At 36.1% G+C, this 15,245-nt stretch overlaps 1 pseudogene; it reads right to left on the bottom strand.

Moving 5' to 3' along the window:
- Nucleotides 1-12,210: 12,210 nt before the first annotated feature.
- LOC145139714 (uncharacterized) lies at nucleotides 12,211-15,012 on the bottom strand (annotated as a pseudogene).
- Between the last annotated feature and the right edge of the window lie 233 nt (nucleotides 15,013-15,245).

The raw sequence follows: 15,245 nt of genomic DNA, 5'->3' as shown, positions 1-15,245 counted from the left end.
GGTTATTATCATGATTTAATATTTGATTAGTGACTAAAAGTAAACAATAGTCATAATAAAACTAAATTTGCCAATACAAGTTGTAAAATATCATTGTTATTATAAATAATGTGTGGTGAATGGTGATAGTTGAATTTCTTATGTGTGACTAAATGTAAACAACAATCATGATAAATGATTAACTTATGTGTGACTAAATGAATGTCATAAATATGGTATTTCTGAACATGACAAACCATTTATGTATTTGGAATATTAAAAAGAATGTGTTGGCAAATTGCAAGAAACATTTTTCACATACAGAATCGTTTAATATATTTATGTCAAGTTGGAATAATGTAGCATATTCAACAACTACAACTATTTTTTAGCATAATTGGAGTGCATTTGAGTTGTTTTATGAGACGAAGCAAGTTGCAATTAAGTACATAAAAAATACACATGGTTGCCTTGGAAGGAAAAGTTTGTTAGTGCTTGGACAAAAAATTATTTGCATTTTGGTAATCGGTCATCATCAAGGGATGAAGGTGCTCATGCCAAATTGAAACAATATCTACAAGTATCTACATGTGGTTTTCAAGATGTAACAAAAAATATTTGTTTTGCGATTAAACATGAATTCAACGAGATTAAAGTGAAACTCACAAGTGAGAGAATCCAAGTTCTTCATAATTATGATGCACCTGTTTTTAGAGAGCTTTTGTGTCATGTATCTCATTTTGCATTAAAGTAGATACATATGCAATATGAAAAAAAAATATAAAAAATGGTAATATTTACAAAGCTTATAGTTTTACATTGTTGTACAACAATTATTTTTACATTAACCTGTAATGTATTTTTGGTTTTTCGGTACAATGACTCCTTGCACTGGTCATTTTATGGAAACCATGACTCTTCCTTGTGCTCCCAAGATAAAACATTTAGAAGGAATGAGCCTTTCATTGGATCTTATTCATCCACATTGGTGGATTGATACGTTGTGTATGAATTCAGAAAATGATTTACATAATGATGGAGCCAAGGAATTTGATGAGTTACTTAGTGAGTTGTCTTCAAGATACCAAATATGGCCTCAAAGTAAGAAAGAATTTACTAATTCTATGATTACTAAACTTTTGAATGAATCTGATACATTATTTGAGCCTATGATTCGACGACCAAATGGTAGAGCTCCAAAATCAAAAAAGAAAAGAGGAATAAATTCTACCGCACGAGACCCTTTAAGATTTGAGATTGTGGAATCATCATAAACACAAAAATATTCAAGTTCTACTCGTGTCTTCCAATTGAACAATGAAGTGCCATATAATATTAATTGTATAAGTCGTGAAGACAACTTGCTTGACTTAAATGCATATCTAACTTTTTCAAGTGATAACATTGATAGATTTTTATAGGTTATAATTAAAGCATGAGGTGGAAAAACTTAACCCTTAAGTTCACATGCAACCTATTTGGATCTAAGTTTTCTCTATTGATAACAACAATCTATGAACATCAAGATTCCGAAAGAAACTCTACTATAATTGAAATTTACAAGGGATTAGGTTTTACATACCTTCTGATTATTATCGCCAATAACCAATTAATGGAGTCCCTGCATTCGGTGTATCGTCATATTAAGCAAACATAGAGGGGGACTCGACGAGTTGCCCTGGCAACTCGACGAGTCGGATGGGGTTTCCCCGTCTACTGGATATCAAGTGAACTCGTCGAGTTGATGAAACAACTCGGCGAGTTGGCTAGGGTTTGTTCAGGTCTTCTGGACTCTGTAGGAACTCGACGAGTTGTTGGATGCACTCGATGAGTTGAGGTCAACATGGACTGTTGACCTTGACTGTTGACCTTGACTTTGATCAGGGTTGACTTTTAGGGTAATTATGGGATTATGACAAATTAATCAAATAATGTTTATAGGCAGTTGAGTTGGAGCAGCACGTGGGACATATCTGATTCTAGCTTGTCAGTTCAACATTCGAGAGGTGAGTCTCCTCACCATACCAATGAGTCTAAGGCACCAAGGCCGACCCATTTTATATATGTGGTATCCTAGCTCAGATTGATTATATGGCATGTTAGTTGGTCAGAGCTAGGAAGTATACTAGGGTATATGTGGTATGTTTGTATGGAAGACCATAGGAGAGCCCATGACACTTGGATGTAAGACCATGTGGAGAGCCCATGGCTTTCCTATCGAAGACTATGGGAGAGCCCATAGCACTTAGGTGTAAGACCATGTGGGGAGCCCATGGCATCCAGGAGTAAGACCTTGGGGACGAGCCCACGGCATCCCTACTTATTGTATGCATGGCTTATGTGATACGCGTAGCTGTTATAGCTAATATGATTTGTGGTTTGTGGTTTGTGTGTGGGGTATGCTCTGGGGAACTTACTAAGCATTAGCTTACAGTTTGTGGATTTGTTTCAGGTACATTTGAGCCCAAGGGCAAGGGCAAGGCGTGATGGCGTGGCGTGCACTCTCACTCGGGCGTTTTATGGGACACTCTGACATTTTGAAATAAAATTGTAATTGACATGAGTTTTGAAAACAATTGTATTTGGATTTCGTGGCTTATGGAAATGTGTTTTAGCTAATCAAAAATGAAAAATTTCTTTTGAAAAATTGGGTCGTTACATGGAGCCTACATTGCTCTTGTTGGTTTTAGAAAAGGACATTCGGCCTTGATATGGCCCATTTGATTACAGTGGAAACAAATTTACATCCCCTGCGTTTCTTGCTTACAGTCTCGTTGGAAATGTCCCTCCTCTTCGCACTTGTAGCATAACGAAGCACGACAATCCCCCCCCCCCCCCCCCGTGTGATCTTCTACACTTGTTACACCGAGGACATCTCTGTCCTCCGGACCTTGAACTGGCATGCTTAACTCTTTTGGTTGATGTTGGCATAGTTGGGTCTTGTGTCTGCTTCCTCTTTCCTAATTGTGTCTCTAAACCAAGCTCTCCTTCTTGAGCAGTCCTTACAACCTCACCAATAGTTCGATTAGCCATAATTTGCTCCCTGAACCCTATGATCAACATATCGGTGACTCGTTTAATGATACCGGGCAATTCTTCTAGTAAATTCTGTGAGATCTCAGTTATAATCTAATTACATAGAGATGTGTCGTTAGTGCCATTCCCAAAACTCTTTGCTTCATGACGTGTAGTCGACATTCTGTTAGTATAAACAAAACTCGTTATTACAAATTCTGATAACCTTTTTGCTGCAAAGCGGTCCTAAAGAACAAAACCTTGTCGCTATGATACTAACACATAAGACAACCTCCATCTTTATTATCCTAACAATTTGATACTCTTTTAGTGATTACTACGGTAGGTAGCAACCTTATCCATTTGTTTCTTATCCTCAACGAAGACAGCAATTATCCTGTCGTTCGCCTTGATCTTTCCTAAATTCGGTACTATGTCGGACAATGTTCTCAGAACCAACTCACTTACGTAAGTCTACTTTCTCCAGACTCGATCTTTTATGGCCACTTAGACCTACACTTATAGTCGTACTCCTAGACATCACCATACGACCAATAATGATAGAACCAACACAAGATGAATTTATAGTGTTAGCCATACTATCTACTAAACTACTAGTGCCTTAGTAAATCTTGAGACTCTTCTTGATCTAAGTGTGCGTCATGTACTGTGACATCCCCATTTTCACGGCCAGAAAAGGCCGATTTTGTTTATGCTTTATAAAAATCAGAGTACTTCTTTTAATAAAAATCTTGCGGAATTTGTTCCTAGAAAAACATGATAAATACGTTATCAAAGAATTTCCGAAGAAATGTATTTTTATTCATTTTAAAACATTTGGGATGTCATCGTTAATACAGAAACATAAGCATAAACAGAACTTACATTCATTTACACTAGTGATCTACATCTCTTTTAAATCTCTCAGTGTAATGTAACTTCATATCGACACCTGTGATACAAATAAACTGAGTGGGTCAGGTTGGAAAACCTGGTGAGTACATAGGGTTTTCAACCCACAATAATATAATTATTATGTTTAAACATCAAACAATCAACCCAATTACCCATCCCCATTATCTTCTTTACTCTTAAGGATCTACCCTAAGAATCAATTATTCCTCGTTCATTCATTCCTAAGGATCATCCTAAGGAATCGGCACGAAGTCCATCGTTGTCAATGACACGGTTGTCAAGCACAGCTGCTAGTTCTATCACTTAGGCGCAGCTGCCAGAATTGTGACATTCTATGTGAGGCGCAGCTACCAGTATTGTCCTTCGAGCACAGCTGCTAGGGTTATCTCGTTTATTGACAGTATCGTTTTCGAGATTCCACTCGCAATACATGTCAATGGGTTTTTAGAGTACACTGGTGAACACATCGTTCACAACACCTACAGGTTGCGAGCCTGCCAGTGTTCCACTGGACTGTCTAAAATAGTCTGTGGTTGTCATCCATACTCTGCTAGATGACGGGGCCATCATTTGGGAAAGGCTTCTCACATCGTCCACCTCTCACGCTTACCTCGTGGTCTATAACACCTCTCAACTCATCATCCAACTCATATTCCATCTATTACATCTACCCATGTTTTACCCAACATATTCTCGTAGATATATATACAGTTTAAATCATTTAAAACATGTATAAAATCGTTCATCCAGCATAGATAGCAAGTATACAGATAATATGCACACATAGCACGTAATTTATTTAAAATACTTCATATCTATGTGTAAGATGAAAGTAACTATGCACTCACTTGAAAAGGTGGTGAATCCGAACTCAGACAGCGCTTCGCTTCTTAAAAATAATTTCCTTCGACGAAACCTAGTATTATTACCACTAGAGTTTAGTCTATTATTCGCCGAGACTAATTAATAGTCTAGCTATTATTACTATTATATAAGCGTTAAACAATACATATATAACCCATAATAATAGCCCAAGTACTTATTATAAGTTCCTAATAACGCTACTATAATTAAATAAACGATATATTAAAAATATCGTAGGCGTAGCTCACTTAAGCGGGTTTTATAGAAAACCGGGCTTTGCTTGGAGCAACGTTCCCGAGACGAAAAGCTCTTCTTCTCGGAGCCGTCGAGCACTCCGGGGCTTCTGCCTCATGCTAGGGAGGTTCCCTAGGCTTTTCGGGGGGTTTTGGGGCTAGAGAGAGGTTATAGAGAGAGAGTAAAGAGAAGAAAGAATAGGAAAGGTGTGAAGAAAATGAGGGTGGGAGAGGTTCTATTTATAGGGTGAAAATGGCTGAACTTGGTGCCACATGTCACCATCTAGTGGCAAGACTTGGGGAGAAAGCAATGGTCAAGATTGTGCCACATCACCCATTTTCGCACAGCACACTTCCGACTTCTAAAATCCGTAACTTTCACATACGACCTCTGTTTTTGACGTTCTTTATATCCACGCGTAGGTATAAAATAAGATCTACAACTTTCATTTTGACTCTGTCGGCTAATTCTCGACCGATCTTAAATTTAACAGTACGAGGAGATTATACTATTAAATGTCCGCGTAAAATTCATAACTTCTACATACGGACTCCGTTTTCGTCTGTCTTTTTACCGTTGAGTTCCTATTAATGAGATCTTCAATTCTCCTTTAGGTCGCGTAGGCCAAAAACCGCTCGATCTAAAATTCGAGTTTCGGGTCGTGCACTGCTATGCCAAATCTTAGAAAATTCATAACTTCCTCATACGAAGTCAGACTTGGGCGTACTTTTTTTTTGTATGTTCTCGGTTTAATGTTTTCTACGACTTTCGTTTAGATCGCTAAGGCTAAAAGTTGCTCTATCGTAAATTCACTATTTACGTCTCCCGGTGCCGTGCCGGTTCTGCCGTAAAACTTCGACGGGTCATAACTTCTTCGTTATAACTCGGATTTCGGCGTTCTTTATATGTACGGAAACCTTGAGACGTGTTCTACAACTTGGTTAAGATTATTTATTCTAAATAATCTTTTGTCGAAAAGTCGTTTTCAACCCCTATTATCTCTAAATTGACTAGCTCGGATCTACGGGCGTTACATGTACTGCGGGTAGTATAGGCCTCTACTACATTTCACACCTACTCAGACTTTTCCCAAAAATTGTCTCACAGTTTCCAAGTCACTTTCCAACACTACACATGACGACCATTAAAGATATATGGATGTGTCCCAACGAGCACATACAAAAGATCTTCCTAAACTCCACTAGGATTTTGCGTCTTTACCGACATCCCTACTCATGAATATACGGCCTATCAAGCATATAATAAATTCCTTAGACTCGCTTTCTAAGATTACTTTTACTTTACCCCACTACTTGTCGAGGAAGAACTTGTACCAATACTAACTAATTATTTTATGAATACGATTGCATGCCTCTAAAATCAAACAGTCTGTTGACTGAACGATCCGACACTACAACGGTTAGACTCATACGAGAGCTGTGCAATAGCGCCAAATCAGGCAATGTAAAATTATTTAATTCTGGGAGCAAACGTACTTGTCAAATAACTAATTAATATTAACATAGGTTCTAAGTAGCAAATAACAAGCAATTCCCTAGGATATAAGGGATCTTAAATATCATGTAATTTCTAATATGGAAAACCCTGAAAAGATCCCTAGTCTACATACTAGCATGCATTTCTAACAGTTCATATATCATCATATATAACCAATATGTATATTTTTGGGAATCACTTTCCTTTCTGAGCTCCTCCTAACTGTACGCATCACATTCTTTTCATTCAAAAAAAGTTCTTTTTCTAAAGCCAGATTTCTTAAGATATTCAGATCCTTAGTTTGAGTATGAAATTACTCGAATGTTCATCCAGTTTGCTCAAACCAGGACTTTGATACCAACTTGTAACGTCCTGTTTTTCATAACATATTTTTTCATTTTTATAAAACAACATTTCATTTATTTGTGACAAAGACCATGTTTTACATTCAAAATCCATTTATCTTATTTCAGAATATATGCAAAAATAGGTTGCCAATGCGTGTGTACAGTCGAGCTTCACCCTTCTTATTATATGATGGAGTACCTGAAAACATTTAATATCAATTAGGTAAGCGTCAAGCTTAGTGAGTTCCCCAAAATATCATATCCCACAATACATATACAATACATACACATAATGGCCTTAAACATAAAGTTGGTTCGCCTCTTGGCCTTCAGCATATAACTGGTCTGCCCCTTTTTGCCTTCAACATATAGCTGGTCCGCACCTTGGCCTTCAATATAAAGTTGGTGTGCCTGAGTCTATTGGCCTTTAGCACAAGGTTGGTCCGCCCTCAACTCCCACAACAAATATATAACATGCAAATAGTCCAACATAACATGCAACTACTATCTTAGTCTAATTGCCAAAATGCAAATTACAGGGAAACTATATCCTAACATATAGAGGATATATATTGGAGCACATAATATAGTGAAAAAACTCACCTGGACAATTACTCAGACGATTGACAGTTCTCTGGGTGATCTAGTTGGCGATCCAACTGGCGGGTAATGTGTCTAACGAGTATTAACTTATAATACTACACCTTATTAATCTCTATGACAATCTGATAATGAACGCTAGATCTTTCACTAATCCCAATGAACACTGAGAGTTCTATCAAATAAGGATCGACCAGGCAAGACAGTTGGGAGGCATGACCATTTTGGCATATAACTTCCGAAATCCAACAACCAAGCCAACATGACTATTCTAGACACCTCTCCCATAAGTAGATCAATCAACATTATAACTGGAATTAGTAATAAATCTTATTTATACATTCATAACAACGACTAGGAATATGAATATAAGTTGCACATAAAGCATAGTAAGTGTAGCCTAACTTACAGAGAGTTTCTAGCAAAAACCGAGATTTGCGTTGGCAAAACTTTGACCCGAGAGCTTTTAATTCCCGAGCCCTCTAATGCTCGAGAGTTTCACTGAAAACGAAACTTTCTAAACTCCAGAATTCGAACTCAAAGAACCAGAGAGAATGTGAGAATTGGTTTGAGGAATAAGGGACTAAAAGCAAAAATTTATAGGCGAATTCAGGTGGCGCGTCGTGCACATGGTCGGGTGCGTGTCGCGCACTTGGTTGGGGTACTGACGTGGTGTTGTCTGCACACATTGTCGGTGCGTGCGCCTGCGTTTGGGATTTTGAGAGAATTTAAAAAATTTGTATCTCCTTCATACGAGCTCCATTTTTTACGTTCTTTATATCCACGCGTAGCTATCGACGAGATCTACAGTTTTCATCTAGACTCCGTCGGCTAATTCTCACTTTATTTTTAAAATTATATTTTTATAGGCTTAGATTGTTAAAGTCCGTATAAAAATCATAACTCTTGCATATGATATCCATTCTCGAATGTATTTATATCGACGTAATCATATCGACGAGATCTTCAACTCTCGTTTAGATTGTTTCGGCTAACAATCGTCCGATTTTCTATTTCGGTTTCTGTGTCGTACCCTTTTGTGTTGAAACTTCTAAGAATCATAACTTCTTCGTACGAAGTACGATTTAGGCGTTCTTTATATGTATGCCAATGTTTTGAAAACCGGACCGGCCGCCATACTGGGTCGATGGGTCAACCGGTTCAACCGGTCGGACCGGTCCCAAAAACCGGATGAACCGGATGACGTCATTATTACATCATTATTGTATTTAAAAATTTAAAATATTCCAAAAAAATACAAAAATAAACTTTAAACCAAAAATACCAACAAACATAAGTTTTCAAAATGAAATAAAAAAACCAAACATACAAAGTATCATGAAAATAATTCTCCGCATCTTGATTCTAGTCTTCAAAAAAAAAAAACAAAGTTCACAACATAAACAACATAATACCATGAAATGTATCAAAATCCAAACTTCAATCACAATTTAATTTTCATCTAAAGAAATCCATGTCAATTTCTTCTAACGCAACTCCATCATCATCTTCAATATCAAATACAAATTCAATTTTAGCAAAACTTAAACTCAAATAGAAGAATAACAAAATATTGATAGAATAACATAAAATACTAACCTCGAGAAGCTTGGGATTCAAACATTGTTGATTTATTGTAGTTTGGTGGTTCTTCTTCAACCATATTTTCCAATTCATTATAACTTAGTTCACCTTTCGGTATTTCATCAACCACCCAAAACTCGATTTTATCAATACTTTCATAATCGGTCGGATCATAGGACTTTTTGTAATCCTTGAGCATAGAAAAAAATATTAATATACTTTTACACATAAATAAAGAAAGTGAAAAAAAAAGTTTGAAAGTATAAGTTACCTATTTTGTAGACGCAAATTATAATGAACATAAACAAGATCATTAAGCCTTTGATGCTCCAACCGATTCCTTCTTTTAGTGTGGATTCTCTCAAAGACACTCCAATTCCTCTCACACCCAGAAGAAGAAGCAGTCTGGCTTAAAATTCGAATTGCAAATTTTTTAATTTCGGAGCATCTCCACCATGTAATTTCCACCATTCATCTAATGGAAAATAACAAAATAATATTATAATACTTTTACTATAATTCACTATTAATAAAATTTTGAAAAAAAGTTACATGGACGAGTAGTATTGCGAGAAGCGAAAGCAAGTTTTCTACCAAAACTACCTTCATGCTCACGAAACAACTTTAGTTGGTCCATGAGAGTTAGACCATCCACAATACCAGCACTACTATAACGCTCAATCATATCCATAACCCCTCCAACCACCTCTGGTTTCTTAGAAAAATTTTCTTGATCATATTGAAAGACTGGATTCAACCGGTAAGCAGCAGCATGAAGACTCTTATGCAACATCCTATCCCACTGATTTTTAATGATGTTAGTATACGGGGTGTACACCTCTATGTTGTTGCGAAAAAGTTTCTTAATTCCTTTTTTTACCCTATACATCCCTTCGTATACATAACCTAAAAAAAGAAAAAAAGCATCAATTAAAATAATAAAAATGATAATATATTTGTAAACATCATTAAAAAATATAAAAAAAATTATACCTAAAGCCATCATTAAAAAATTATATTTGTAAAAATTATACCTAAAGCCAGATTTCTTAAGATATTCAGATCCTTAGTTTGAGTATGAAATTACTCGAATGTTCATCCAGTTTGCTCAAACCAGGACTTTGATACCAACTTGTAACGTCCTGTTTTTCATAACATATTTTTTCATTTTTATAAAACAACATTTCATTTATTTGTGACAAAGACCATGTTTTACATTCAAAATCCATTTATCTTATTTCAGAATATATGCAAAAATAGGTTGCCAATGCGTGTGTACAGTCGAGCTTCACCCTTCTTATTATCTGATGGAGTACCTGAAAACATTTAATATCAATTAGGTAAGCGTCAAGCTTAGTGAGTTCCCCAAAATATCATATCCCACAATACATATACAATACATACACATAATGGCCTTAAACATAAAGTTGGTTCGCCTCTTGGCCTTCAGCATATAACTGGTCTGCCCCTTTTTGCCTTCAACATATAGCTGGTCCGCACCTTGGCCTTCAATATAAAGTTGGTGTGCCTGAGTCTATTGGCCTTTAGCACAAGGTTGGTCCGCCCTCAACTCCCACAACAAATATATAACATGCAAATAGTCCAACATAACATGCAACTACTATCTTAGTCTAATTGCCAAAATGCAAATTACAGGGAAACTATATCCTAACATATAGAGGATATATATTGGAGCACATAATATAGTGAAAAAACTCACCTGGACAATTACTCAGACGATTGACAGTTCTCTGGGTGATCTAGTTGGCGATCCAACTGGCGGGTAATGTGTCTAACGAGTATTAACTTATAATACTACACCTTATTAATCTCTATGACAATCTGATAATGAACGCTAGATCTTTCACTAATCCCAATGAACACTGAGAGTTCTATCAAATAAGGATCGACCAGGCAAGACAGTTGGGAGGCATGACCATTTTGGCATATAACTTCTGAAATCCAACAACCAAGCCAACATGACTATTCTAGACACCTCTCCCATAAGTAGATCAATCAACATTATAACTGGAATTAGTAATAAATCTTATTTATACATTCATAACAACGACTAGGAATATGAATATAAGTTGCACATAAAGCATAGTAAGTGTAGCCTAACTTACAGAGAGTTTCTAGCAAAAACCGAGATTTGCGTTGGCAAAACTTTGACCCGAGAGCTTTTAATTCCCGAGCCCTCTAATGCTCGAGAGTTTCACTGAAAACGAAACTTTCTAAACTCCAGAATTCGAACTCAAAGAACCAGAGAGAATGTGAGAATTGGTTTGAGGAATAAGGGACTAAAAGCAAAAATTTATAGGCGAATTCAGGAGGCGCGTCGTGCACATGGTCGGGTGCGTGTCGCGCACTTGGTTGGGGTACTGACGTGGTGTTGTCTGCACACATTGTCGGTGCGTGCGCCTGCGTGTGGGATTTTGAGAGAATTTAAAAATTTGTATCTCCTTCATACGAGCTCCATTTTTTACGTTCTTTATATCCACGCGTAGCTATCGACGAGATCTACAGTTTTCATCTAGACTCCGTCGGCTAATTCTCACTTTATTTTTAAAATTATATTTTTATAGGCTTAGATTGTTAAAGTCCGTATAAAAATCATAACTCTTGCATATGATATCCATTCTCGAATGTATTTATATCGACGTAATCATATCGACGAGATCTTCAACTCTCGTTTAGATTGTTTCGGCTAACAATCGTCCGATTTTCTATTTCGGTTTCTGTGTCGTACCCTTTTGTGTTGAAACTTCTAAGAATCATAACTTCTTCGTACGAAGTAAGATTTAGGCGTTCTTTATATGTATGCCAATGTTTTGAAAACCGGACCGGCCGCCATACTGGGTCGATGGGTCAACCGGTTCAACCGGTCGGACCGGTCCCAAAAACCGGATGAACCGGATGACGTCATTATTACATCATTATTGTATTTAAAAATTTAAAATATTCCAAAAAAATACAAAAATAAACTTTAAACCAAAAATACCAACAAACATAAGTTTTCAAAATGAAATAAAAAAACCAAACATACAAAGTATCATGAAAATAATTCTCCGCATCTTGATTCTAGTCTTCAAAAAAAAAAAAACAAAGTTCACAACATAAACAACATAATACCATGAAATGTATCAAAATCCAAACTTCAATCACAATTTAATTTTCATCTAAAGAAATCCATGTCAATTTCTTCTAACGCAACTTCATCATCATCTTCAATATCAAATACAAATTCAATTTTAGCAAAACTTAAACTCAAATAGAAGAATAACAAAATATTGATAGAATAACATAAAATACTAACCTCGAGAAGCTTGGGATTCAAACATTGTTGATTTATTGTAGTTTGGTGGTTCTTCTTCAACCATATTTTCCAATTCATTATAACTTAGTTCACCTTTCGGTATTTCATCAACCACCCAAAACTCGATTTTATCAATACTTTCATAATCGGTCGGATCATAGGACTTTTTGTAATCCTTGAGCATAGAAAAAAATATTAATATACTTTTACACATAAATAAAGAAAGTGAAAAAAAAAGTTTGAAAGTATAAGTTACCTATTTTGTAGACGCAAATTATAATGAACATAAACAAGATCATTAAGCCTTTGATGCTCCAACCGATTCCTTCTTTTAGTGTGGATTCTCTCAAAGACACTCCAATTCCTCTCACACCCAGAAGAAGAAGCAGTCTGGCTTAAAATTCGAATTGCAAATTTTTTAATTTCGGAGCATCTCCACCATGTAATTTCCACCATTCATCTAATGGAAAATAACAAAATAATATTATAATACTTTTACTATAATTCACTATTAATAAAATTTTGAAAAAAAGTTACATGGACGAGTAGTATTGCGAGAAGCGAAAGCAAGTTTTCTACCAAAACTACCTTCATGCTCACGAAACAACTTTAGTTGGTCCATGAGAGTTAGACCATCCACAATACCAGCACTACTATAACGCTCAATCATATCCATAACCCCTCCAACCACCTCTGGTTTCTTAGAAAAATTTTCTTGATCATATTGAAAGACTGGATTCAACCGGTAAGCAGCAGCATGAAGACTCTTATGCAACATCCTATCCCACTGATTTTTAATGATGTTAGTATACGGGGTGTACACCTCTATGTTGTTGCGAAAAAGTTTCTTAATTCCTTTTTTTACCCTATACATCCCTTCGTATACATAACCTAAAAAAAGAAAAAAAGCATCAATTAAAATAATAAAAATGATAATATATTTGTAAACATCATTAAAAAATATAAAAAAAATTATACCTAAAGCCAGCTTCTTATCCGAATCACAAATTCGTAAAAGTCTCAACATTAGAGTCATCACCTTTACTATGATAGCACAATTATTCCAAAATCTTTCATTCAATATGATAAACTTAACTTCTTTTGTTTTTTCTAATCTAATCACATTTTTATAATTGGGTGATGTGACCATAGCTTGCGAATCATGTTTGTGATCACACAAACTCTTCAATGCAATAAATGCAGTACCAAAACGAGTGGCACCTGGACGAATAATCTATGTCCAACCTAGTCTTTTTCTTAACCAATTTAATGGCCATTTGTGGTTATAAACAAAAACTGTAACCCTCGATGCAAGTGTAACCAAATCAGCGACTTCACGCATCTCCGACATGTCCTTCATAATCAAGTTCATACAGTGTGCTTCACAAGGATACCAAACAATGGACGGATACTTCTCACATAACAATCTTCCTGCAGCCTTATACATGGACGAAGCTTGCTTAGGGCAGGGGGGGGCTGTGGCCCCCCCCCTGAATTTTTTGTTAGAAATAGCCCTTCCACTTTAGTTTATATACATATTTAGCCTAAAAATATAAAATTTATGTTGTGGCCCCCCTTGCTCTCCGATTTTCATGTATATTATACTTTCCCCCCCCCCCCAAAATAAATGTCCAAGCTCCGTCACTGGCCTTATAGTTTGCAACATTATCAGTGACTAAATGAACGATATTCTGACGACCAACAATCTCAACAATCTCACTAAATAAGTTGCATAATGTTTAGGCATTACTCTCAATATCTGATGCATTAACTGATTTAATGAAGGAAATTCCTTTTGCACAATACACCATAAAATTGATAAGGGGTCTTTGTCTTGTATCCCGCCACCCATCACCCATAATTGTACAACCATTTTCTACCCAATAACGTCTATAAGAATCAAATATATGTTGTACAGACTGTTTTGCATCTTTCAACAACGTGACACGCATATCATGATATGAAGGCCCCGTGTATCCATGACCTATACTAGCGACTTTGCTCATTGCTATTTGGAAAAGGGGAGAATTCACGACATTCATAGGTATGCAAGAATCATAAAACCACATAGTAAGAGCTAAATCTATATCATGCCACCTTTCCTTACTTTGCAATGTTGCCTTAATCGATGGTTGAGAAGGATCATGCATACCTCGTTTGAAAAAAGGTGGCACGGTTTGTGTTTGAGAGGTAGGAGGAGCTTTTCTCTTTCCATATTTTTTTTGAGTTGATTGTTGGGTGAGTACTTGAACGTCATCATCATCATCATCATCAACATCATACATGTTATCTACATTCACCCCCGAAGTATCACCAAGCACACCGACACATTTCTCTTTTGTTTTTTTGGCATTATCATCCAACGAAATTTTCATGACAAACTTTATATCTCCTGGACAACTCGGACATGCTGAAATTGCACATGTCACTCCAGCAAGGTGTTGTTTCATTCTATTGATACCTCCACCGTTATACGTTTTTTTTACAAAAAGTACAAAAGTATGCCTTTTTTCCGCCTCCACCATCAAGTAGAGTAATATACCTCGAAGCAGGATCCTTTTTTGCTCGAACATTTGGTTGAGGAGAAGTTTGTGAACCAGATGGGACGCTATTCGACTGTGCTTCTTCAGATGTATTGGAACTTGAACCAGGAGTGCTCATAATCTATACTATAAGTCTATAATAGAAACACGAACAACCAATGTTACATTTATATCAAATTATTGATAATCCTAAACAAGTAAACATGTTAAACAATCTTAAAAAATCATAAATGTTAATTGTACAAAAGCTTTCTTATACAATCATAAATTATTGATAATCCAAATGCTTTCTGAAAATAATAAGCAACATTTTTACCACATGATTTGAGTAATGGTTGACAGTTTCTCTAA

This window comes from Lactuca virosa, chromosome 9, assembly GCF_052849685.1.
Source record: "Lactuca virosa cultivar CGN04683 chromosome 9, Lactuca_virosa_CGN04683_v6, whole genome shotgun sequence".
Lineage (NCBI taxonomy): Eukaryota > Viridiplantae > Streptophyta > Magnoliopsida > Asterales > Asteraceae > Lactuca > Lactuca virosa.
Note: the sequence above shows the minus strand (reverse complement) of the source record. Positions and strands in the feature narration are given on the sequence as shown.